This window comes from Hippocampus guttulatus, chromosome 7 (genome assembly GCF_054856545.1).
Source record: "Hippocampus guttulatus isolate MCC_2025c chromosome 7, RoL_Hgut_1.0, whole genome shotgun sequence".
Classification (NCBI taxonomy): Eukaryota; Metazoa; Chordata; class Actinopteri; order Syngnathiformes; family Syngnathidae; genus Hippocampus; species Hippocampus guttulatus.
Genome location: NC_141267.1, coordinates 18,082,525 through 18,106,237, shown reverse-complemented (window position 1 = coordinate 18,106,237; position 23,713 = coordinate 18,082,525). Strand labels below are relative to the sequence as shown.

At 44.6% G+C, this 23,713-nt stretch overlaps 1 protein-coding gene across 12 annotated transcripts in view; it reads right to left on the bottom strand.

The window, feature by feature from the left end:
- The window catches only part of dab1a (DAB adaptor protein 1a), a 192,037-nt gene that overhangs the window by 149,718 nt on the left and 18,606 nt on the right, over positions 1-23,713 (bottom strand). The window lies entirely within an intron of this gene.

Below are 23,713 nucleotides of genomic sequence, written 5' to 3'. Positions count from 1 at the left end.
TTTAAGAGCGCCTTTTGCTTCTAACCGAGACAAATTGTCCAAGAGGGACACCGGAGAAGAGGCGGGGAAGGATTACTGAACACATGCTGCAGGAATAAACACGAGCAGGAACCTCCGCAGATCAATAGCCACGCTAACTAAAACACACACGTGCGCAGGAAAAAAATAAATAAAATCACGTCCGCACTTGAGAGTCTGATGCGGATCAATGCTCACAGTGCAGGGAAGCACATTAATGAACGCATATTTGTATGCGGCAAACATCTCGAACAAAAACGTGTCACTGTGTCTGCAACACGGTGCAAATACAATCACGCACAACAGACACACAAAACACAAAAGGGGTAAAAAAGCCCATACACCACAAACCACTTTGGTTCAATAAGGAGCCATTCGACAGTAAAATAGCCTCGGAATAGCATCTCTGTCGTCGCCACGCCAACGTGAGATCACCCACTTTAGTAACCGATATTATCTATACGCATGGTATGGTGGCAGGGAACTGACTTTATGACATAGCTGAAGTTCTTCATAAAAATAAAAAATTAAAAATACATTTTTCTGTATTTGAGACAACCACAGAGCTTAGCCTTTAACAGCGCAACATTCATTTTTTCTTATGAGTTGAATTAGATTTAAGGTTTCTTTTTTATTCCCAAAGACATTTTTTTTAAGTGAAAAGAAAATCTCTTACCTAGGTGACAGTTTTTGGCTGTCACTTGACCTCCGACGAAGGCTGAAGTGACATCCGAAACTGTCAGCAAGGGAAGTTTTTTTCTAACTTAAAAAAACAAAACAAATCGAATTCATCTTAGCCTTTAAATCCGATAATTTAATGTTACTCCCAACACCATTGGAGTGCTTACGATTAGCATCTTCATGGTGGTGTTTTGTGTGAGGCAATGCATATTGGAAAACAACCGGTGGCGCAACATGTGGACGGATGGCACTCACAGGCAATGAATATTACTGCTGAAGAGTTGTCATGTTTCCGTCTTGTACCCCGGTATGGTTGTATTATGCTCACCCTTTCTATTTATAGACTACAAATAAACGGCGTTATCACAACTACTAACTACTGCATTAGTGTCAGACAGTAATAAACTTGAAGTTATGTGGCCACCGTTAGGAACTAAACAATTTTTCCAGAGCGGTTGACGACATCTGTCAAAAGCATGCCGCGTCACGCTCATTGAGTGACAGCATTGAGCACATTTGAATTCATCTTTCCTGCCAACTTGACATCCATTGAACTCAGTCTCAAAAGAGAATCTTCCTTTCAACCTTCCTCAGCAATTTTTCTCAAGAAATTACAAAGATGGCAGGTGCAAAGACGCCCACGTGTCTCCAGTAAGTGAGGCTGCTATAGTGAGACAGTATAAATAAAGTCTGATTAGATAGAAGGGTAATCTCGTGAGCTCTGATGTCAATTAAAATTCAATTTTGCTAGCGCATTAGCACACACACACACACACACACACACACACACACACACACACACACACACACACACACACACACACACACACACACACACACACACTCCAAGTGTGTTCAGTTTGTTTCTAAAAACACAGTTATAACAGCCTCATTAATGTGTCCTGATGGATCAAGATAACTCAATTTTTTTTCATACAGGGGCCACCATTTTTGACACACTAAATGCTTTGAAGTGACCTATTGGAACTGTCTATGCAGGTACTTAAGTGGTTTTCATTGGACTGTTCTAGATTTATGACCTACAAGTGTTTGTCCTATAAATATTGACTGTAACTAGAACTTTATTGCTGCATTAGCGTCGGTTAAGCCCAGATCCCACTGAGGGGGGCGAACATTTGCAATCGATGGCAAAGGTAGCAAAATGCCCGTCAGGACTTGTTCAAGATCGCACGTTAGCAAGATGTTCAGCGGGGGTGTCAAACTCATTTTTGTCGCGGGCCATATTATAATTACCGATTCTCTTGGAGGGCCGTTATGACTGAAACTATATAAAGAAGTCCAGAATAGAGACCTTGTGGCGACTCTTATAGCGTTTCGGAATTTGAAAATTTCATATGAAGAGACGTTCGAAATTAGAGGTACTGTATACTGCTAAATAAAAAAAATTTAAATCAACAAATGTTTACTAAAATTACGTTGACAAAGGTATCGACACTCATATTATACAGTATCTTGGCAGTCATTTAATTCCCAGACAGATTGAGGTTGATGTGTTATTCATGCAATTTAACACCTTTTTCCGCTCTTTATTCCCCACCATCCAATCCCTCACCGCTTAATGGAAAGTGGAGGGTCTTTAATTAGGGACTGTCTTTTTTTAATCCAAAGCTTTTATAGCAAACTCCGCAGAGGAACAGCCAGCTGCCAGCTTTGATTGGGGTGGACCCCAAAAAAAAAATAGGTTTCAAAAAAACAGTTAAGACTAATTTGAGGCAGATGCAACTCACAAACAAAAGAAAAGCCCCCAGTTGGTGTTTGTTTAGTGAGAACCACCAGATGTGATAACATCCTAAATAAGAGTGGCACGTACTCTCACACACACTTTTGAAGAAAAACACCCTAAAATATATGTATGATCTAGAATGGCTCTGATCTTACAATAAGTCCATCCATTTTTTTTTTGTGCAGATCCGATTTAGGGTCGTGGGTGATCCCAGATGACTTGTAATCCATCTTTTGGGGAAGTGGGGGTGGGGGGGGGGGCAAAATGTGAGGATGACAATCAGAGAACTGTGCAGTGCAGTTCATGGCTGCCGGACCAGTGACATTTGTCCAATTGACAATGATTTTATGTATTCATGAGCCAAACAGACTGCCTTATTTGCCATTAAATTAGCACCTTGACATTAAAAACCACTCAACTTGTTTTTGCATAGTACCGGTACTACTAAGCCTCTGAAATATGGTGGTTTATAGGTAAAACTGTTTCATACCTAATCATTCATTGGCTGACTTCTCTTGACATTCATATGATTCTATGGAACGTTCAAATAAAGTACAAAACATGCCTTGTACACATTAATAAAGCTTTTAGGATGATAACAGTTGAGCCTGGAAATCCTCAGCACCCTCTTACTCACAGTGTCGCTCCTACGAAACGCAATTTGAGCAATAAACCATTCCGGCGTCAGAGTAGACGCGCACGGATTTGAACATTTCACATACACACTCACACAGACACCAGGCCGTCTGCCGGGACCTGGGGTGTCTAAGAAAAGCAGACAGTGTGATGCTGGAATCTCCTGCTGCCAGCTGGCATATGTAGGCCAGCGGTGAGTTATAAATCTCCCCCCCCCCCCGCCCCCACCCTCCTCTCGCTCACTCATACGACGACAACAGCATGCCGCAATAAAACAAACGCTGTCGAACTTCAATTGCAATCATCGCTACTCTACGGTACAAATTAGCGCTCATACTCTTGTTTGTATTCTACGTACTGTCAACTGTTTGAATAAACCACTGCCGAAACGAGGTGACGGGAAATGAGAACAAATTTAATACTGACGCTTGTCTTTATTATTATTTTTACATTTGGCTCCATTGAAAACAAGAAGAAAGTATGCATCTTGGTTGAAGTTATTACTAAGTGACAGCTTCTGACATTGCTACTCAAAAAAATCTAGATAGCCCCTAGTCAGTAAAACTGCACATTTCAGAGTAGCCTTTTATTGTGCACTTGTGCAATAATCCTGCTGCCTAATCAGTATCTTGACATGATTAGCTCAGCAAAGGAGAGGTGTGCACTAGTACAGACGGGTTGACAGGTTGGTCAACCAGCATCCTGTCATGTACATGTCCACAATTCAGATGATTTTTTTAAACCCCCCTGTAACTTTCCATCCCTATCTACTAATTGAGCTTCGGAGAGCTCATATTAGAGATGTGTTCATTTTAATTTCACTGGTGAGTGTTTGAGCAGGTTCAGGCCCCTAAAAGGCCCCAGGTTCCTATCCAAACGTGTATATCGGAAGTTACACACACACACGTGCACGCACACATACAGAAGTCGAACCACAACCTTGTATACAGAGGTAACAATGGTTAAAGCATGAGGAGAGTGAGGAGTTAGTGTGAAGAGATGGATGATGGAGGGTAAGAAAATAAAAAAGTCGATTTTGGCAACTCCACTGGGTCTCATTAATTTGGCCTAATCAGACAAAATATTGCTGCGAAAACATCCTGCTACTGCTGTGTGTGTGTGTGTGTGTGTGTGTGTGTGTGTGTGTGTGTGTGTGTGTGTGTGTACACTTCCGATGAGTTTTCCATAAATGCGGCGGTGGCAGTTTTACAGCTTCCTGTGCGTTCATTGAGGTATAATATTGATGCTTGGGTCCAAGCGTGCATTTCGGTGAGTCACTGTTTACGTTTGCGCCACTGGATGACCTTCGGAAAAAGCCCTCTGACGTCTGGATCATCTGAGTCACAGCATCCTGACCAATCAGGATTCCTGCCTACCCCAGAGGCAGCTATGCCAAAAAAAAAAATAGAGCCCAAAATCAGGCAAAGATCAAGAAAATAATTCTGGAATTTAACCAAGTCCCAATCGGACCCCTCAGGTCATATGATACAGATTGCTTGTAGTTTTCTGGAATACTCAGCAAGGACTGCTTGGACAAGAAGAATATACACGGTAAGTTCCATGAACATAAATGGGCTTAGATTTTACACTGGTGACGTTAAAGCAGTTTTGTGCTTCTTTTTCCACGATTTAAAACTTCTCCCAAGCAGCAGTGGCATGTGCTTCGCCAAATTACTCAGGCCTCAACTTCACTGACGAATCAAGTATGAGGAGACTATCGAAAACCATCGCTGAGCACCCCCCCCCAAAAAAAAAGTATGCAGCTCTGCTTACCCATTCACTTTGACATTACAGCATGACAGCAAGAAAATACTCTATTAGATTGCATCTTATAATGCTGTGCATCCAATATATGAAAAAAATTACAAAATAGGCCATTCATTGAAGGTGCGCCTCATAATCCAGTGCGCCTTTTAGTGTGGAAAATACGGTATGTTTGACCTGAGAGCTTCCACCGGAGACTGAACATCTCAAATGAGTGACAATGGAAACACACACAGGCACGTCTTTATTCTTGAAGGGTTGGCACCCGTTCATGTTGGAATGATTGACCTTATTCATGGGGGAGCCAGACCTTGGTTGCTGACATTGTCCAGTCCAGAGCTGTGCGGTGTAGGTGTACAATCGTGTATGTGTGTGTGCGTGTGGGTGTGTGGGTGTGTGTGTTGGGTGGAAAGGGATTGGAGGGGGAGGGAATTACATGACAGGAATGACACGTATGCCGACACGAGTTTGTCAGAAGGTAGTCAACAGCGGAAGTGGGGGTTAATGAGCTCAGGTTTGGGACGGGGGGAGGTGGGAAGCGAGGAGGGGAGGAGTCAAGTTTGTGTGTGTGTGTGTGTACCAGGCTGGTTCAATGAACACACAGGGGAATTACCCTTTAAATTTAAGCCAACATTTAGCCTGGTGCACACACAGGCACATAACGCATTTCCTTGGGACATGCAAGTCATTGATATTCTGCTTGTGTCTGCAAAAAAACGAGAAAAAAAAAAGGGATAAGCGCACAAAGACAAAACACCCCCCCCCCAAAAAAAACTGAGGCGATGACTACATCATCGAATCAACAAGAATTGTTTCCACGATTCATTTTAAAGGCTAATTTGCCATCATGTTAAGAGAATGTGACACGCTTTCTGTGTCCTACATACACACTTGGGGATGAAGTGGCTCAAGTATGACCCAATTAATAAAGATACACATGCGCCGGCGCACACGCACACGCACACACACACAATGTATGTTCAGGAGGCGTGTAAGTGCGAGGAGCAGACCCTATTAATTCAGCTCATTTAGCCTCAGTCCAGCCATTAAATTTGAGCCTGACCCTGCAGCTCCCATTGCAAAACCAGTGTTGGAACCAACTACCCCCTTGCCCCCCCGCCACACACACACACACACACACACACACACACACACACACACACACACACACACACACACAAACACACAGACAAACACCAGTTTATTATTACCAAGGTTGTGGATGCTATCACGTTTGTGGTTGGACGTATGAAGAAACACTAAATAAAAGGGAGCTCAGTGGATCTCAAACGGAAATTGATGGAAACTGGCACAAAACTGAAAACAAGAGCCACCCTATTGCGGGGATGACCTGAAATTCATCAGTATGACTGCGAAGAATCTTGCCATTAAAAAAAAAAAAAAAAAAAAAACACGTAAGGATAATGTGTCTAAAGCAGGGCACACGCATACCAAAAAATGTGATCATTTTCCTACCCTTCCGATCAAAAATCAGCAATGACCATACTGTTGGAGGTCTGAAGTATTTTTTGCCCTCCTCGTTCTTCCCCGAAAACAATCATAAATGTATGAACAAAGCAATTGGCAGCCCGCGGGGCCGCATGCGGCCAGAGAGAGATCTCAGATGAAGACGGGAGCCGATTTTGACTCTTTCGTGAAAAGGTCAAATTATGCCTGCAAATGATCGACAAAACTCTGGCCCATGACTATTTTAATAAGGCCTATGAAATTTTCGACCCTTGGTTTCCAGTTTATGAATACAGTGGTACCTCTACTTCCGAAATGAATTGGTTCTGGAAGAACTTTAACTAGAAAAAGTATCGTGTTTTCCATGCGCTAATCCGTTCCAAGCCCCCCCAAAATACAGACATAAAGGGTTTGTAAAGCATAAAAATGCGTCAAAATACGAAAGAAATACATGTTCCAATTAGATTATTGCACAATAAATGAGAGTTGTGTATAATGTAAAAAAACAAAGAATAAAGAATAAAAATGGTCATTTCACTTTTAACTGCATCCTCATCGTGTTTTGCCCTCTTTAGTAGATGTTTTCTGTCAGAAGCGGTTTTTGCCTGGCGTTTTGTCAAAAACTGATGTTTGCTTTTGTCGGCTTTTAACTCTTTCATTCCACAAGACATACTTGTATGTCTTTTTAAAATTAGGCCCCGCCTACCAAGGATGTACTTGTACGTCAGTCTTTTTTTTTTTTTGCGTCATAGCGAGGAGGAATGTCTGATGAAATCCGTGAACGAGAATAAGCCGTTTGTATTGTAAATCATGTAAAAAAGCGACCAGTAGGTGGCAGTGGTGGCTCGGAAATAGCCAATGGCAGAGCAGCTATAGCTATGCTGCGTTCAGGAAACTGGGAGCTGCAAGTAGCAGCCCATACTGTATTTTTTATCTTTCGTATCTTGAAATTTCTTTCATAACAAAAGGCAATATTTTCCTGTTGAGGCGTTTTGTAACTTGAAAATTTCGTATGAAGAGATGTTCGTAACTCTGTGAGGTAGGTTTCCCGAAGGAAATTGAAAACCCAGGACATTAGTGAAGAAGGCTCGCTCTCGATCAGGGTGACACACACCAAAAGCGAGTGCGTCTTTTGATCAAAGTGGAGTAAACAGTCGTTACTGGATGAAAGAGGAGACCGGGATCGCGTGCCACAAGGGGGGTCAGGAGTCAGAATTCCAACGTGGAGCAACTGACATCAATTCAATTAGAAGCAAGCGAGACCGTGTTATCTTCCTCGGCGGCGGAGGGGGAAGCAGAAGCCGCCGGGCCGCCAAAAACCAGATAGTTACGCCGATATACTAATCACTACTGATAAGAGGAGAAGTCGCAAAAGCCGGTTACGGTTCACAAAGTCGGCTGCCGGCGGGCTGCAGTCGTCACCTCAGTCGGTCCGTATGAGTCACAAAAGCAGAAGATGATGAAAACGAGGAAGAAGCCTTCGGCGCAAGAACAGACTATCAAGAAGTTTCCAGTTTTGGATGCCGCAAGCAAGGAAAGCGAGGAAACGGAATGTGAAGCATGCTTTAGATTTAGTGGGAGTTCCAAGAAATTTGGATCCAACTGCAGCTACAAAAGGTAAGCCAAAGTTTCCAAAAACAGCTGTCAGGATGCTGTACGGTTTTATCGTAAACTACAAACACAATAACCCTGAAATTGTGAATGACTTTGTGACAGTGGCAATCAAAAGTTAGCTTGACAATCTCTTCTTTCCCTATCCGCCATTTGGACTGCATCTCCTTATATACGGACGGGCACGACATATTTCTCAGTCCTTGCAAGCCAAAACAAAGCGTTATAAAAGAGGGAGCGCCTGCTAAATAACACTTTTAAGAGAGGTTTTTTTTTTAATGCAATCTACCTCACGCAAGCTCTTTCCCAACCTATTTTCCTCCAATCGTGTCCGGTGGAGCAATTTGTAAACACTATAAAATGTTAATTATTCAATTAGTATTTATTATTGCCTCAGTAGGCTAATCTTGCCTTGGTGCGGCGGCAAAGAAAATCCTCCTTGAAGTCACCGAAGTTAACTTTATAATTAGAACGCAGAGGGTCCAGTAACGAAACGAGGCAGAGTGGAGAGGAAGAAGCACAAAGTGAGCACATTGGCCGATAACCGCAGGGGGCGGTTCCTTCAGTAATCAAACATAATTATCGTTGCGACAATATTCTCACTTTCCCGTGCACCAAAACGGCAACAGCAGTCGGCTTGATTAAACCCGGTCTGTTTTGTTGGTGTTTCAGCAGAATGTCATGCAAAAATCTTTTTGGGGGGGTGGCATAGGCTAGGGATGAATGATGATGGTGAATGATTGTAAAATGGGGAACATCCATGTAATTTCTCAGTGAATAATACATGAACCTTAATGAAATCCCGGCCATTCGGGGAGTGTGTATCGATGAACCTGAGCACTCTAGTGATGTGGCATTTACAAATCAGGATTTTCTTGGTCTTAGCAAAAGGGTCAACATTAGTTTGATTTCTTGCAAAAAACTGCACTGCATACTACTGTGGAGTTTGCATGTTCTCCCCGGGCCTGCGTGGGTTTTCTGCGGGTACTCCGGTTTCCTCCCACGTTCCAAAAACATGCATGGCATGCTAATTGGACACTCAAAATTGTCCCTCGGTGTGAGTGTGAGCGCGGATGGTTGTTTGTCTCTGCGTGCCCTTCGATTGGCTGGCAACCGGTTCAGGGTGTCCCCCGACTACTGCCCGAAGACGGCTGGGATAGGCTCCAGCACGCCCCGCAACCCTTGTGAGGATCGGAAAATGGATGGATGGATAGTCCTGAACATTTTCTGCCCTATTTTTCGCTGCAGTTCAAAAGAGATTGTGCGGCTCCTTCTATTGCATGCGCATCAACATCTGGTTTAAAGTTCTTTTTATTTCAGACAATTTTTTTTTCTCCCAAGTTAAGAAAAATTAATTTCTTTACCGAAAAAAAAATTGTCAGGAAAATATACGTTAATCCTATCTTAAATGGGTTTTTTTAAACAGCGCTAGGAACACTGAAATCAAAAATGTCCCACCTTCTCTTTTCATAATTTAAAACGGTTCCCTATGTATCTTTAAAAAAATGGTTTTGTCAAAATAACTTCACCGTAGCGCATCATGATTGCCAGTCATGTTTTACGATAATGGATTGAAGGTGGGCATTTCCCAGCGGTCTCGAATGCACCAGCAGCTTCAGTATGCTTCCGCCCGTATCATCAATACCCATTTCCATCCATTCGGGACTTTCTTTTCTTCTCGTCTGAGTCACTGATTGCGTTTCATTTAGTTCTGCGAGCCCCTCACTTCTTATTCCGCCCACACACGGACACACACAGCTACCCCCCCCCCCCTTCTGAATAAATCCTATTCCCAACCACCGGCCTTCTTCCTCGCCGTTTAGCGCGTGGCGAGCGAGTTAGAAGCAAAACGGCCGCTCAAATGTCATCGGCGGTAAACTCGGAATCTCAATCATCTCAAACAGGATGAAGGCAAAGAAAGGCGAAGCGGGGCCCGGGAGATGAGGGTTCTGTGGGGGTGGGGTGGGGGGGTGCTTGTGTAGCTCTTGAGATAAAACTGACAGCACACTTCATTGGACAAGTAGGGAGAGGGGGTGAATTAGATTACAACCCCCCGCCGCCTCCTTTCTACTATTACGCCGCAATCTTATTGTAGATATTAACTAAAAAGCCGCCCGGGTGTCTCTTGCCAGTGGCACAGCCCGGTTCAGGTGACATTTTGACGGGGCGGGCCCCGGGCTTGTTGTGCTACGACACAGATAGGATCTATAATTGAGGCGGTGGCGGCGGCTAGCCGCGGACGGGACACTTGCGAGGAAGAGTGGATGCTCAAGGAGCCATTGTCGGCTATCATAGCTGGAGGTGATGGGGCTATTAAAATGCCGCATTCCCCCGCACTCCTGACGACTCACTCCAGCCACCACCATGACTGTGAGTGCGTGACGGGGGAGAGAGGTGTCTTTGGCGTAATCCACTCTGTGACATAAACCTGAGTGACCCTCCCCTCCCCTCCCGGCCCTCAGCCTCCTTGCCTCTCCTGAATAAATCTTTAATGGAGGTTTTATTGTCCCTGATCAGTATGCAGCACTGCGCATGTTTATGCAGCTTCATCACACAGAGACACACGAGCACACGCACAAAGACTATAATATGCACATTCCCTCACAAACTCTCAAAAAGCATACACGCACCCTCTTATGAGTACTGACACACTTTCAAACACACTCGAAAAGGCGCACTGGCTTTCACGCACTCAGCGACAAAAACACACAAATGCAGACACACACGACGGCTGGGTGATTATAGGGGGAAAAAAACTCATCACAATCATATTGATTGATACTCAAATCACAATTACAGTGGAAAGGGACCAGGCCGGCCTGCGGATCGTAAAAATCTGCATGTAAGTGACATCCGTTGAGAGGGAGAGAGAGAGAGGGAGCAGGGGGGAGTGCGGTGAGAGAGTGGTTAGCATGTCGACCTCACAGTGCAGAGGTACCGGGTTCGATTTTAGCTCGGGCCTTCCTGTGTGGAGTTTGCATGTTCTCCCTGTGCCTGCGTGGGTTTTCTCCGGGTGCTCCGGTTTCCTCCCACATTCCAAAAACATGCATGGCAGGTTTATTAGGAACTCCAAATTGTCCCTAGGTGTGAGTGTGCATGGTTGTTCGTCTCTGTGTGCCCTGCGATTGGCTGGCAACCGGTTCAGGGTGTCCCCCCCACCCCCATCGCCTACTGCCCGAAGACGGCTGGGATAGGCTCCAGCACGCCCCGCGACCCTGGAAAATGGATGGATGTGTATAGATAGATAGATATTTTTTCCCTTTCATTCACCAAAAATTGTGAATGAAACGCTGAAAAACAATTCACATTTTTTTTTCATATGAGAAAAATGGAGGAATGGGGAGAAAAATCCTGCAATCCCAAAATTTGCGAACCGGCCTAATAGTCATCATTACAAACGCACACTTGATTAAAATGTGGCTCACAGTACTTTTAATTCCAGGAGAGGCAAAACAGCAAAGAACATCATTGTGTCGCCATCTTCTTTATGCAACTGCCCCCTCCTGACAACCATGCGCATGACGAAAATGGCAACTGAACTCCAAATTGGAGCATTTCATTGCGATGCCTTTGTGCTGACTCCTGTGCCGTGTGGGGCAACAACAATGAGTTGCTTTGCTTTCTTTACACCTGCTTGATAATCAGTTTACGTGGCCGTGAGATGCAAGTGCGGGTCACGTTTCCTCTCCCTAAAGTCTTCAACATCCACACACGTGCACTCGCCGTGGTGGACGCACACACAAAAACTCCCTCCATCCATCTGCTTGATATTCTCAAGACAGCGTCGCCAGCCTCAGCAGAGACCTGCCTCCACAAAGTTTATTTGTCAAATGTGCCTTTTGTCTGGCTGTAAGCGTGCGTGTGTCCGTGTGCACGTGTGTGAGATAAAGATAAACAAAAAGCTCAGAGCAGAGCACAAGGACAGATATTTCCTGATGGAGGCAAGCGGCAACCTTGCTGCGGGGAAGACGGCTGCACAAAGGCTCGGCATTCATTAACTTTCTTTTCCGCCATATTGCGCAACTCTCGACGGCATGGTACTTATCAGGGTGGAATCGTGGTCCCCTCCCGTCAAACAGTCATAGCCGCACTTCCACGTGGCATGATAATGGATACGTTGCACAAATTGTGATCGTGATAGAATAAAAGGTATGAATACCAATATAGTTCAAAGGTCGTAGAAGAACTCCTGGGGTTGTCAATAAGTCTCGTGAGACCAAGTTTAAAGCGTGAACTCCAAAAGTGGAGAAAAAAAAAAAGTAATGCTTGCAATGTAGTAGCCATGGCCAAGATCAGCTTGTTTACCAAGCGCGTTTGTCCAATGCATGTGTTGTGGACGTTCATGGCTTTGGCGAAAAACAAATAATGCAGGGCTCCCCAATCTTTTTTGCCTCACGGACTGGTTTAATGTCAGACAATATTTTCAGGGACCGGTCTTTAAAGGCCGGATAAATACAACAAAATAATATGATATGACCGGTGTGAAAACTGTGGTATTTTTGAAACATAATAAGAAACACGCATCCCGACACGAGGAACGTCCTATCTGGCCGCAAGGCTCTCTGGTCGCTATGGTAACGGTTAAACGTGCCTTCAAAATAAGATAGACCGCAAATACAAAGTGCATGAAAAATACGACTCACCATCGCCGCTTTTATGCCGAGTGGGCTTGATGCGTGGGAATCTCCCATTGTGATCAATTCGTATTTTAAGTAGGACTCCTGACACTGTCTATTAAAAGTAGCCTTCTTTTTCTTGAACGTCGTACGCTCCTCTTCTGTCTCCTGGCTGGGCCTTTCCCCCTTCCCAAAGAAACTTTCCAAAGACCTTTGTTTTTTGATTCATTTTGCTAGCTCCTAGGTTTCATTTTAGCGGTAACCTATTGCGTGACCGAGAAGCGTGCTTAGACCTCCGCCAAGAGTGACACACTGTAGACAACCTAGAATCTGGTAAATTTTTCAAAATAAAACATCTTTCAGATTCCGAAATGAATAAAATGGAAGTTGTGTAAGGTATGTATTCTTTCTGTGCGGACCGGTACCGGTCCGCGGCCCGGGGGTTGGTCACCTCTGGTTTAATGTATATGGCAAAGCTGTGTTGCATTGTATATGAAGACACTTGCCTCCCAGGCCAGACAATAATATTCCTCAAATGCATTCATTTTGTTTGACCAGTGAGAACAAAGTCGCTCAAAACTAACATTTAACCTTTGTGTCTGTAGCTCGCTTCAGACAGTTAGGGAGAGGCGTGAAGGCTCCAGAAGTGGTTGGTGACTAACCGTTTTCCTCCACATATGAAAAAGCAGCACCGTTAAGAGGCCAAAAGGGGGGAAAAGGGGAGAGCAAATGAAAGGCTAGAGGGCAGGGCGAGAATAGCGAGTGGAAACGGAGGCTGCGGAAAGCGTGGCGCTTTCATTAGCGAGATTGATTAGATGAATGTTGAAGCTAACGGCCTCTCTGCTCTTTAGCTAAATGCCATCTCTGGGCCTATCAGCGCGGCAGCTTCAACAACAACACATAAATTAGTGCAACATAGACGACGACGAGAATGGGGAGAAAAAAAAAAGTGCAATCATGAGAGAAGCTCTCAGCAGCGTGGAGGCCCAAGATCATAAACAACAACAAGCGGCTGATGACCTCATTTAGTGGCGACATTGCAACGCAGCTCTACTGTGATCTATTCGGCTTGTGTGCCCTTGGTTTCAGTTACTGTAATCCACCTCATATATTTGTGACACAAAATGAATTACATACCAACTTACCCGATTCGCAAGGGATTTTTGAAAACAGTGGAACGCAACACATGTCGACAGGCAATCCACAAGTGAAAGTCACATGTTCTTTATCCTCTGAGAAAATAAACACGATTATTACTGCAGCTTGCTGAGGAAAGTTGATTGAAACTCTTATATCCGAAAGCACCAGTGTATTTCCCCCCACCCCCCACTCCAGAACCACTCTCCAAAACGCATATTAGCGTTTTTCCACAAGGTACTGTCTAAATAGGATCGTAGTAGAGAAATGTGTGTCAAAGAAAGATACATCTCAACGGAGAGATGAGATTTGTATGTCAGGGAGGAGCTAAGTTTAGCCCGTTTTGTCAGTGGAGATCAAGTAGCGGAGAGACTTAGCCGCGTGAAAAAAGCCGACTTTTTGATGGTCCTTATTTATTTTTATTTTTTATGTTTTTTGTGAATCAAAATCTATTAACAGACAATTTTTTTAAACAAGTAGGGGAGTGTCAATGTTTTTTTTTTCACTATTCGCATCAAGGCTCAATACCTTACTGTGTCAGTGTGTTAGTGAGACACACACACACGCACACACACACACACACACACACACACGCACACACACCCGCAGGCACCCTTCTAAAATGTTGGCTTTTACATGGAAACTTAACAAGTGTGAAATTAGAAAGGATTCCAAATTATATACATACACACACACACACACACACACACAAAGTGTGTGTGGTGGTGAACGGCACGCATATGTTCAGGGGGAGGTGTCCTAATTGAAAAAAAAAGCATGAAGACACACAGTACAAAGAGGCAGTTTTAAACAAATTTTCACAAAGAAAGGTTTAATCCGTGAATTGTCACAGAAAGACTGATGTAAATTGACAAACAAATATTTTCCACCCTGTTGACTGCAATGGGTATGATTTCCTCACTGGCTTTTGAATGAAGAAAATAGCTGTTTGTCGAGTTTAAGTCCTGCTGTGGGAATATTCATGAGCAGCTTCATTTGCGCGAAACATCTGATGCTTCAGTACCTCGCTGCTTTTGTATGGTTCCCCATTTTCGTGCTAAATTGTTGCAGTTGAGCAATTGCAGAATTGATCCGTCTTGACTTTGCAGAACCCAGTAAAACATGGCATCTCCACTGTCAAGGGCATAAATATGACATTGATTCATAACATATCAGCGACCTGCATTCGGCAAAATATTGAAAAAAAAGAATCAACAATTTCTCACTTGTTGGCTGGACATGTACTCCAAAGACCAACATTTTTGTGTCAAGTATTCCCCTGCTATTTGTGGAGAAATGGGATTGTGCTCTGCCGCAAATAGCAAAAAAAAATCTGACAGTAATTCATCCCTACCAAAAAAGGTTTCAATTGCCTATGGATGCCACAAGGTGGCAGTAAATACTTTCTCGATTTGAGAAGGCTTTGGCTCAACCAAATGAAGCTCCTCACCTCATTTCAAGACAGTTCCTTGGCCCCAACGTTGCGGTATAACATAAAAAACACTAAACAGAAAATAGCTGGGTGATTTTTTTTTCCGGCAAATAATGGAAGAGAGGATCCCAAAACAATATGAAGGGGTTCACACATGGATATTTTCACATCGTGTGCCTACAGATGCCACAAGATGCCGGCAAAACACTTATGTTGAAATGAAACTCCTTAACTCACATCAACATCCATAATTGACCTTAAGATGCCACTAGATGGCGCCGATGCGATAACAGTTTCGCTGAGCGGATGGTTGAATAAAAAGGAATCTGCACATCGATGAATCTGCAAATGCTGACACGCCGTTTAAATGTCAGTTTCTTACCAAGACTGCATCTCGTTTTGGACCAAAGCCAACTAAATCCATGCCATTGAAGGCTCACCAACGAGCGGGCAATTGTGAGCTACGGCGTCAAAGGCCGAGTTAAATGTTTCGAGGGAGTCGCACAACAATACGGTGAGGGCACGCAGGTGGGCGTGCCACAATTTCCTTCATTAACAGACGTGTCACACACTATGCGCAAAGGGAAGACGTACAGTAACCGCTGGCGGAAAGCAGACCCTTCTCCGCGATCTTTACCCCTTATTGTCTGGAGGGCATGGGGTTCATGCTATTAAGCTTTAATGAGATGCTAATTAGATGCAAATCCCTCTCGCAAGAGCGGACCACTGGAAGCAGGCTTAAAAAAAAAAAAAAAAGGAGCCCGAGGAGGAAAAGATTCACTACTGTGTGGTGTATTTGTATGGGTGCTCATGGTGAAAGGTGGGGGGGAAGAAAAAAAAGGTCCCAAGCATTGATCGCAACTGTAGAAAAAATGTTTCTGATTTATCTCCAACGCGGGCAGCGGAATGGGACTTTCGGTATCGCCGCTCGGGCAGAAGAAAAACGGGCAAAATAAAAACACTCCATCTGTCCGGAGTGCGGCTGCAGATAGGAGATGAGGAGGCAGGGCGGCCCAGATATGAAAACGGGAGCGAAAAGCTGCTGATTAGGAGTCAAGGAAGGCTGACAAGAGCGGGTGGCGAGAGCGGGAAAAAAAAAAAGAAAAACATTTACAGAAAAATACATTTTCACCTTTGTCGCTGTGACTTATCTCAGAGAACGAAAGAGACGCTAATGTACTTCAATTGAGTGTCTATGCTTATTTGCATAGCATGTTGCGTAAATGCTTCCTGACGATTGTGACTTGTGATCGGACATATTGCCCAAGTATGATGTTTTCTTCAACAACCCCATCAATGGCTATCAGAACTGTCCAAAGTGGCCAAAAGCTTGCGTTCTCACACGCCCAAAAGTTGAACAAATACATCGCTGTGAAACTGTTCTCTTTCTCACCCAAGAAAAAGAAAACCTGAAATGTGACATACAAGGTTGTTATCAGACCCGACTGTGCAGCCAAGGACCGTCTTGATCTGGCATCCGCTCCGTCCAGAGGGCCATCTTTTTTTTTCCGTCCCATTTTATGCTGTGCTGTGGCTCACAGATAAAGGCAAAAAGCTGGCACCGGATACAGAATGCAGCCCATATTTTTCTCTGTAAACCAGGCTCAACATGACAAGCCGGTACCCAAGGGCCCGTGAGACGGTGATAGATCCACACGATTTATGTCCGACAACAGAAGCTCCGCTGACCAGTGCAAGCCAATAAGATCCAACCCGAGAACTGTATCAGAAATTCTGCCTTGGACTTGAGACAGTGTGGACAGTTTCGGTGATTGAGGGCCGTTGTTTCAAGCAACTGTACGCACTGTGCAGAGGATGCTAGCCACTGTCGTTCGCAATGCAAAAAAAAAAAAAAAAAACGTAAGGCAGAGGTCGTTTTGTATTCAGAGCGCTCAAAACCGCTACGCCGCATGGCGACGAACGACACGCCGACGTGACAAGAGTACACACAGCTGCGCAAACACGCATCCTTCCATATTTATATTCACAGTGTACGCCGCCGTCCTGCTGCTGCTGCTGCTGCTGCTGCGGCGCAAATAGAAACTGCGGTGATGCAACTTTGGATTCGCGTTCGGTATTGACGAGTCACAGACAGTTGAATGTTTTGACTCAAGTGACTTTGCCATGAATGGCGCAAGAAAAGAGAAACCACTTGCATGTTCTCTGGACGGACATTTGCCTATTTTCCACGGCATAGTACCGATGGAGTTTCGCTCTGCTCTGCTAAGCTCATGCGGTGGTTTATTTTCTACTTTAAAACACACACCATTGAACACTATAGCAGGCATGTTAAAAATAAAAATAAAATTGGAAGTATCACGGCGGATCTTTGAATTTGCTGGCGTTATTTGTTGGCCAATCAGGAAGGGCCGCTCCTGAGGCTCCGCAGAGATCCTATCCAAGACGGGAGCACTTCCACATGAACACAACAGAACTACAGCCGATAGGGTAGATAATCCGGCCAGGGGCCGAAACATATTCGGTTAATCTGATTTATGTGGATGGGTTTTGGGAGTCACAAAATGAGAACATGCAAGTCTGACATCTGAAAGATTTGAACCCAGAATGCCCTCGCAGTCCGAATCACTCATCCGCCTACGGCCCCATTTCCGCAACTACCTTAGACTACCCTGATGACTATTTTCCGCAGGGCTTCTTTGGCTGATAAAGAAGAGTGTCCCTGGGTCTCAGCCACGCTCCAGCACGCCGCACTCAGGCCTCTGCTGCTCATTAACCACGACAGCGAGAGGTGAGCGCTTCAATCAGGATATTAGGACAGAAGATGAAATGGACAGGAGGAGGAGGAGGAGGAGGAGGACGGACAAAGCTCGGCTGAGTTTTCCCAAGGTTAAAAGAGGGGTGAGGGGGATATTCTCTGGCTAGCCGCCCAGATGTGATGTATCATCCTGCGCGTGCGCGCGCGCCCCATCCACCTCACGCCTCTTAACAGTAATAACGTATTCCCTCCCATTAATGTTATGGATCAAAGGGCATATTATCGATCCACCACCTCAGCCATATAGTCCCCTCGCTCCATTTCACTCACAGACTTCATTCTTCTCACCCACCCCCGCCCCCGCCCCGCCCCTCAATCCCCGCCTTCCAAGGCTGCTGCTGCAGCACTGTGGCTTTATTTGAAATATCGGCACGGCGGGCATTTCACACGAACTTTCTTGAACCCAGCACGTGCAGTGTCATGACCTGACCGTGACAGAACAGCTCTGAGAAGTAACCGCAGACGAGTTATCTCAAGGGGGGGCAAAACGTACGCCGTTGGAGCTTCTGTTTGACCATGAGGACTTGCATTGATAATGGAGCCGCAACCGCAATAAACTGCAGGGTCAGGGTCGATTAGAAAGGTTTTCCAAAAAGGTGTGATTTCAACATGTGTGGATGTTAAGTATACTATAATTCTTAATACTTTGTGTATTTTGGCTGAAGAATGAAAAAAAAAATGGGAACCGTTTCAAATTGTAGGGTGAAAAAAAGTATGAGAGTCCTTTCAGCGATTCTCAGTCCATTCTCTTCAAAGTATAAAATGACATGTCCGCTGAACACTTGCTCTTGCAGGTTAGCAATCGACGGCCAAGGAAGCAGATCAAGGTCAAGGTTTCTACAGTTTCTGTCAGCGCTTTATATATAAATAATCATTTTACAATCGATCTTCAACGATCATCATTCAGTCTCTCGGAAAGAACACGATTGATTTCTTAGATTTCATTTGATTCAAGAGGCCAGAGGCGGTTGTTCTTTTGTTGCCCGGACCAATCTTCAAACTTAAAAGGCATTATTCATCGTCAGAAGCAAATAGTTTGACCTGAACCTGAACAAGAACGCTCATCATCTGCCACTTCATGGAATAGAATATGGATCCGTTTATGTTAGCGCAAAGTTTAAACCCATCTTTCAACCGCTTAAGCGCAATGAATACATACAGGTAATCAAATGTAAGCATGTTTTTTTTTTCCAATCCCTGCGATCAAAGTCAGCAAAGGCCTGGTTATCATTCTCTGAAAGATTATACAGGGTGATTGATTATCCTGCATTAAGAGTGATGATTTCTATCCAATCAGCTTGTGGAATTTGAGCCGAAAACCGTAAATGTTTAACGTGTTCAATATTTACGATCCGTATGCAGTCTGGATGCCCTGTGACACCATCCTGCCTCACCCTGGTACTACAATAGACATTTACTTTGTGGGGGAAAAAAGTCAGGATTGTTTCTGGAGAAATGTGTATTATCTCCAAACCAACAGAAACTAAAAATTACTGAGGATGTGAACTATCAACATGTGTCTACATCCTGCATTCAATGATAATGTTCAAGTACGATTGGTTTTACATTGTATCCGCCTGAAAGGTGCGATTGTAGCCGAGATCAAAGGTCAGCAATCACCGTCTGTCAGTTTTCCATTGATACTTCGGTTCAAGGGAAGAACTCGCCTGATTTACAAGGATGACTAACTCGGACACAAAGCAGCATTTCATTACGAGTCTAACATCTCAGACGCAAACAAACATCGATGCCGCAGTCGCGACAACAATAAAAAGCAGCGCAGTCATTCCCCTCACTGTAAGAAGCCTCGGCGACGCGGCCAATGGATTCATCGCGGCGGCAAATAGCGCGCTTGTGACGCTCCGAAGGAAATGAAAAATGGTGCGCGTGTCTTGTGTCCCGCCGAGTGGCAGGCGGGATAGTGATTGTGTTGACTAAATGTGATTGCCGAGGAGTGGCTCTCGGGAGGCAAAACATCAGCGTTATTACACTTGCACTAATATCGTCGGCTGACAATCACCTGCAAAGTATCTCCAAGCACCGTGCGACGTGTGTCCAGGAGTCAAAAATAATCCACATATACACAAAGGCGGTGATATATTAAATACAAAAAAAAAAACAAAATCAGAGACTTAGCCACGCTCGAAACACTAAGAGTCCTATTTTGGTAGACTGGTGCCCGCGTGCTCAGCATAAAGACGGGCAAAACTTAATTCTCGTGCCAGCGTATGTATCGCCTAGCGCAGTGGTCCCCAACCCGCGGGCCACGCACCGGTACCGGTCCGTGGGTCATTTGGTACCGGGCCGGACAGAAAGAATAAAGAATTTACATTACTTCCATTTGATTTATTGCGGAATCCGAAAGATGTTTCATTTTGAAAAATTACCGGATTCTCTGTTCCATCCGGCTACAATATGTCACTCTTGACGCAGGTGGTGCTTCTCGTCACGTGATAAGTTACGGCTAAAATGAAACCCAGGAGCTAGCAAAATTAGTAAAAAAAACAAACGTCTTTGGAAAGTTTCTTTGGGAAGGGGAAAGGCACAGCCAAGAGACAGAAGAGAGCCTACGACTTTCAAGAAAAAGGCGGCTACATTTAATAGACAGCGTCAGTACTTAAAATACGGATTGATCACAACGGGAGATTCCCACGCACCAAGCCCAATCTGCATAATATGCGGCGATGGTTAGTCGCATTTTTCATGCACTTTGTATTTGCGGTGTATCTTATTTTGAAGGCATGTTTAAACGTTACTATAGTGACCACAAAGTGTTGCGGCCAGATCGGACGTTCCTCGTGTCATCATTCGTGTTTCTTATTATGTGATGAAAATACCACAGTTTTCATTCAGGTCGGATCATCTTATTTTGTTGTATTTATGCGGCCTTAAAGGCCGGTTCCTGAAAATATTGTCTGACATTAAACCGGTCCGTGGGGCAAAAAGGTTGGGAACCGCTGGTCTAGCATGTTTGGGGCCGTCACCCCTGACGCACATGAGAGAATTTGGTGACAGAAAGTAGTCTACGCTTGGTGCAAAAGAGTGTGCATCATCATTTTCGTGCAGGGGCAATGGTTATGTTCTTTGTGGAAATCCGGAGTCATTCTCACACAATTGCATTATAGTGCATCTGTTGGTTTCCTCTGGGGACCGCACGGTGAAGATAATCACCCACTTCATCTGAAGAGAGGAATAAAAGCCTTTGACCAAATTAGGTGATGCCGCTTCCGGTCAGAGTTAAGCGGCAATCAGCGACTCCTTTCGGTGATTGTCCAAGTTCACGGCCAAGCATTGTTTCCCCCCCCCCCCCGAGAGCTCTCAGAAGCTCTTAACTGGAGACCGGACCACACGCACGGGTGTTGCAGGGCTTATGATAACATTACTTAACCGTTAGCCAGTGGTGACCTAATGGTGGTGTGTTAGCCGTTTAGCTGCTCCATAAAATTTCTAGTGTTCAATCCTTTGTATTCCGTAGCAAAATTAGAAAAAAAAATTACACTTTCTCACTAGAGAGCCACTGGTCGCCCCACTCGCTCGATTGTAGCATGCGCCAATGCAAGAACGGCTTTTATTACCGACAGGGGGCGGAGCCAGAGGCATTGCAACAATGCTAGCTAGCATTAACAACTAGACCAGGGGTCGGCAACCTTTCACACTCAAAGAGCCATTTCGACCCAGTTTCCACGAAAAAGACAAAACTGACATCTGAAGCGTATTTTTTTTATATATACATTGCCGGGCTGTCAAAGAGTCCGACACATATTTTGAGCAACAAAAAAATACAATATATAATTTTAGTTTAATATTTCGAGATCACAAAAATCCACAATGAAACAAACGAACAAACACATATAAAATACTGTTTTCCTTTTCCTATTGTGCAGTTTTGGTGTCGCTGGGCTTTCCGCGCATGCCGCCTGTCCAATCTGCCTGCTGACACGTCAAGTGCTCGCAAACGTCTCTGAAGAAGGCGAACGTGAAGGCTGATTACCGAAATTGCACAAAGTCTGAAGAAATAAGTTGCGGTGTCGGGAGGCAAAATAACAAGGCCAAATACGATTTCCTTATCAGGCTATTAACAGTACAACACTCGTTCCTACAACTCGCTCTATATTCGCCATTACCTCCCCTTTCTTTTTCATCTCAAGAGTATTTTCATAGCAATACTGCCACGTAGCGTACAGTCAGAGAACATAACAGAAGTGATCCACATTTGTGAGACGGATAACATGCACTCTAATTTATTGTCCCAAGCCACGCAGTGGCGCAGTTTGCCAACCCCTTTAGACGAATAAAGTGCGATGAATTAAGCAAGCACCCACAGACATTAAAAGCACGCGTACCATTTTCAGCAGTAGAGGCAGCACTTCATCACACACAATAGCCAAATCCCACTTCTTAAAGCCTCCCAAATTGCTCTTTAGGTCTTGCCCTATGTCCCAAATTATCTGTGTTAATTAATGCGCTTGTGTTTACAGAACACAATTCAGTGCAAAACAAGCAACAATAAAAACGACTCCTTTGGTATCATGTTGACCTATTTTATCTATTCCCTAATCAAATACAACAGGTGCGTCAACAGGCGCACTTGTTTGTAAGCCTTAAACAACCGTTGTCACGAACAAACACACACCATACAACCGTGGCCTAAATATAATACACGCAATCATCCTCATTCCGCTGCAATCCTGAATGATGAGATTGCGCGGAGATGGAGATCAAATGAGCCCTCATTATAACCGCGAAGGGAGGAAAGAAAAAAAAATCACTCCTCATTTTCATCGACTTTGTACCGTTATTTACCACACCCAAGGATCCTTTTAAAGGACACAAAGAGGACACACAATAAATATGTGCATTAATATGGCAGCACACAAAAAAACATGCAGCACAACAAAAGAAGATATGTGCATTTAAATTGCTCATTCATACATGGCGTCTACAAAGCGCCATCCGCGAAAGGCGGTGTGGTAGCTACGTATGGAAAAGGATAATGGGATCCTCCCGTCAGGATATACGCGGCCAAGACCGGCATCACCTCCGCTACTCAACGCCACAGCATTGTGGCCGCGTCCCGTGATTGAAGCAGATTTGAGCAATCAAAGTTATCAAAACGCCGCTTCGTTCGGAAGGCAGACAGCGCGAGACCGACGTAATTGGATTTTCCCCTCTCGGTTTAACTGATGACACTCTAGCGGCGGGCGGGGATGTGTAAAGTTACGAGTGGCTCGTGTGCGGACACTGCGACCGCCGACGACGCCAGCACCAATAACGGCAGTCAATATTCGGCACTGTAGCAATATACGCTTGCTCAAAAACATCAAGGGAACGCAATCCTATCGACACGACGCTAAGTCAATCACACTTGTGGGATATCAACCTGCCCAGTTAGGAATCAAGAGTGATTTTCAATCAATTGCACCCGCTGTTGTGTGGAACGGGCCAACAGGTGGAAATGAGAGGCAAGACAAGCCCTTTTCAAGAAATGCTTCTTCAGATGGCGGCCACAGACCAATTTCCTGTCCTCACCCTTTCTTGCCGATTTTAGTTCACTTTAGGTCACTGCGGGCAGCATCTGCAACTCACGGAAATTGCGCGGGCGGTGCAGTTCAGCCAGGATAGCACATTGATGTGCGTTGTTCCAAGTTTTTTTTTTTTTTTGGCGTCTCCCAAAAGCACGGAGACGTTACCAAGAGACAAGGTCAAGAGACGTTAAGGGGAGTGTTGGAGGACAACAACAACCTAGCAACAGGAGGAACAGGAGCAACACGTAAAAACGTAAAAAGAAAAATAGCCAAAACCGTAGGGATCCTCTACAAAACCAAGGAAGT